Raw genomic sequence first — 4,397 nt, 5'->3', positions numbered from 1 at the left:
CAAAGAAGAGGAGCAAGCATATTAATATTATTATTCAAACAACAAGAGCAAAAGCAAAATAGATACTTAAGATGTTCTGCCTTTAACGCATCTCCTCTTGAAACCAGTGCTGATAATAATCTTAAATCCTAACACACACACACACACACACACACACACACACACACACAGAGTGACTTTACCGGATTTCAGGAGGACAGCTCATGACTTCATGAACTTCCTTTTCTGTGCAACACAGCGCTCCAGATGCCTGACATGCCAAACTTAACCCCCGAGGACAAATCCACACAGGTGCGCCCACTAACCCACAGAGATAACAAGTATGGAGACACAGATACATTTACACAACCTGTACGCTTCTCCAACAACAACACTTTCTTTGTTGTGGAGAGAACGAACTGGGATGCCGGAACATAAGTGCAGTTCAGTCGGCCGGCTCAGGTGGAGCAGATTCATTTATGTGAATGCAGAGTCCATCCAGGCTCTGACCTCATCAGGGCCTGCGATGCCTATAGCTCCCCACAGAGGAAATTGTAATGAACTCCTGCCGCCGAGAGAAAAAAAAAAAAAGCATCATGACATGGCAGCTCACTTGCATTCATATTAAAAATCATTCTTAATTGCAGCAGACAGTCTAAAAACACCACATAGCATTAATAATCAGCAGTAGGTGAACACCACCATTGAATCAGAGTGTAGCAGCAGCACAAACCACAGCAGCTGAGCAGTCGAGACGTTTATGATGAGGATGACAAACAACCCGTTACATTAGAGCGGAGCTATTTCCAATGTTTCAAAATGATTGTACAGTTGAATCAACTAAAACATGAACATTGTAACCTTTGGGATAAGTATTTGCAGGACTGTTGTATCATGCTGCATTAGTTTTACCTAGATATTCCTTATTGGCAGCTACATGTACACCCCCTGCACAGGGTTTACAGTGAGCCAACGGTAACCTCCAAAACAATTCTAACTTTCTTTAGACGGTAATAATGTATCCAATTCAGCCCAAAACACACACAAATGTCACTCCAACAACAGCAATAGTGATGCTCAAACATGGGTCGTATTTCAGCTACCCCACTGCTTAATGATGCACATACAAGCCAACTGCACAGAGACACCAAGTCACAACATGGACGGAAGCACGAGCAGCAAGGACTTACTTGGTGACGTGTGTTCTCAGATAAGGGTTTCAGTGTGGTTTCAAAGCAGGACGGTGAACTTCAGCTTGCAGCGCGTGTGCAGGCCGCAGCTGGTCGTCTGAGTTTGGAAAGACACCAGGAGCAACGACTGATAGCGCCCAAAACACACATGTTTCGTTTATTTCCTCCGCAAAGTCATTCTGACGCGACGTTCGCAGCGTTTTTCGCAGGCGAGCTTGCACAATGAGCAGCAGCGTTAACAGCTAAAGTCTGCAGACATGTTTCAGCGGAGTTATCTTAAAGAGCAGCTCTGCGGACCAAACAGAGGGCGAGGGCACTGCCAGTTTAAATAGACCGCCATGCTGCGGAAGGGTGCGTTAATTACGAGCTGCTGCAGGTGGAGAATGTTCACCCTAAACCACTTTAGCATGGGGCCATGCTAATCTTCTCTGTATCGATTCCAATTTATTAGATGTGCTGCCTTAGCAAGCACCACTTTACCACGGCCTTGCATTACTGTTAGTGATGTTTGGGGGTTATTTTTTTATTTATGTGGACGTACCACTGACAACATAACAGTAAAGATTAAAAGAATAAAGTAAAAAAAAGAATATTTGACTATATAGGGTGGGTTCAGGATTCATGATTTCCTGATAGGCCTAGAACCAAATTTGTTCAAATGCTTCTGAAAGGTTTTGTAGATAACTGTTTACAAGTTAAAGACCTGAAACCAAACAGGTTTCCCTTTTCCCTCATTCTGGTTCTTCAGGTTTATGTGGGACAGATTGCCTCAGAGGGACTCTTACTTGCTGGAGACGTTTTAAAGCAAGACACCATTATCAACCATTTCAGTCTATTCAATATGTCTGTTACTGCCTAATTGTGAAGGTATAGGCTACACCTTTTTATATAACATTTCAATTAACTGACTCTACTAACTCTTTGAACAATTGATAATATCACAAAACCAATTATGTATTTTTATAGATTTCTATAAATTATGAAAACTGGCCAATAAATAAATCAGCTACCTCTTTTACTGACTTGCCATATTTTCCACATGCATGTGAGCAATTACAATTAGGCTAAATAACAATTAGATAATATAGCAGATTCTGAAAACATATAATGATTCAAAATGTTTACATCTTCAATCATATGTGAACCACCAACCTCAACATTACAGCACTACACAGCCCATTCCCTATTTTATTGAATTAATTTGTAACATATTGCAGAAATGCTGCATTAAACATGTTTAAAGTCTCCCAGTATCTTTCCTCAGTATCTGAAAACACTCATTTGCCGGTTAACTTCCCCTGAACACTTGCCAACCAGTCTCTCTTTGATTTTCAACCAATGTCCAATGATGAAATAAATGTGTGTTCAGTGAACACACATGCGCCGATGTGAAATGTGACAAGATTTTGGATTCCATTACATCCAAAAAAAAAGGCAAAACAGGTAATGCTTGTATACCGGCAACAGGTTTATTGGCATTGGTCCTGATGCATTTTTCTGCAATGTTAATTAATGTATTTGACACTTTGTTGTATAGTCTTCCGACTGCAAATAGACTGTGGGTGTTGTGGTGATTTGGTGATCCACTTTCAGATGTAAGTGCAAAGATGATTTGTTCCTGAGCTGATGCTCTGCTCTGAGGAGGTAACAAAGAACACGGTTGACCGGTTGAACTGGAAACTTTGACTCGCCGAGTTTTTGCTGAGAGAAAACATGTCAAAAGCTTGCCTCAGTATTGTGGTTCTCCCATACTTGCCAAAATTCACAAGTTCTTATAGATGTCAACTTTCAATGTGGTCAAATATTTTATCAGATGATTTGTACAATGGTTATGCTGACGATGAGGTTACCTATCCGAAGGGAATGTCACAAGAATGTTTCTCCATGTTTGAATCTGTGGATTTTTGACCCAGTGTTTGTGTATGAGATCGTTGGTAAATGTGCTTAAAACCAAGTCAAGCTGCAATATCATCAGATATCATCAGAATATCATCAGCCCACCATCCAAAGGTTAAGTCTGCCAGAGGACAGTCTGCATATCAGTGGGGAAATTGTGCAACCTGCAAACAAATCTGGAAAAACCATCATACTGTTGGCTACAAGTATGGATGTTTGCCTGCAGCCCTGTAGTCAGTTTCTGTGTGAAAGTTCAATCTGGCTGTTCCAAAAGGGCTCACCACACCTATTTGTCTAGAAACAGCTCCTGTAGTGGTTGATAAAGCAGTGATTACAACACTCATTATAAAGATTGAGAATAAGTTAATGATTGTGCAACAAAGTGGCAAAGCTAGTAATTCAAAACTGACTTATACTGTAAACCTCTCATCTTTTTCTGAAAAACTGTATTTTGGGGGCATTAATGGGTTGAACAAATCATGAAAGAATGCTGCTATATGAATGCTTCTGTTTTAATAATAATCAATGCCATGATATCCAATAAAAAAAGATCAGACAGATCCAGTACATTTTGCATTTGAACCAGGACTTTTAAAGGAGTCGGCTACTCTAAAGGATCTGAACACTTCTTCACCACTGCTATATTGAAATAGAATTATTTTTACAGATTGAAATAGAGCTGAAAATAATCAGTTAGTTGAGTAAGAGGGTATTGGAAAATCAAAATGTGAATATTTTTTTGTTTTCTTGGTCTTATATAACTGAAAAAAATGGATTCTGGACAAAACAAGCAATTCTAATGTGTCAAATTGGGCGTTAAGAAGAAAAAGATCGATTTTCTTCACAACTGTCTGACATTTTATAGGTTTATAAGATTAATAGATTATTTAAGGGTAAACAATCATTAGTTGCAGGCAGCCTTAGTTTGATTTCCTGATTGCTTTGAACGGAAATTATGTGAACTGAATGATATCATTTTATAGTCAGATTATCTACTGATAACTTTGTCTTTGCATTTCTACATATCATTCGTCGGTATTCATTTTTCAACTTGAAGTGACTTGAATTCTGTGAGTCACTTGAACAGAATTTCAAAAGCACTATGATGACAGAGGAGAACAAAAATGGGGCGGCGTTAGGACCTGGAGTCCACCTTCTAGAGGAAGAGGGCGTAGGCTCCCTTTTAGACGGTAGAGGAAGGTGCCGCGACTGGCTAGGCTGCTCGCGCACAACACTGAGGTTCAGACAGCAGCAGCGCGAGCGATGCGAGACAAGGGCTGCGTGGAAACAGACTACAGCTAAAAAACAGAACCCCCCCCCCCCCCCCCCCCA

At 40.3% G+C, this 4,397-nt stretch overlaps 1 pseudogene; it reads right to left on the bottom strand.

Annotated features, from left to right (window-relative positions):
- Positions 1 to 1,578: 1,578 nt before the first annotated feature.
- Positions 1,579 to 1,641, bottom strand: LOC142963340 (U6 spliceosomal RNA; annotated as a pseudogene).
- Between the last annotated feature and the right edge of the window lie 2,756 nt (positions 1,642 to 4,397).

This window comes from Anarhichas minor, unplaced genomic scaffold (genome assembly GCF_050575085.1).
Source record: "Anarhichas minor isolate MPS153535 unplaced genomic scaffold, ASM5057508v1 ptg000028l, whole genome shotgun sequence".
Lineage (NCBI taxonomy): Eukaryota > Metazoa > Chordata > Actinopteri > Perciformes > Anarhichadidae > Anarhichas > Anarhichas minor.
The sequence above is the reverse complement of the archived record's forward strand: the minus strand, read 5'-3'. Positions and strand labels throughout refer to the sequence as shown.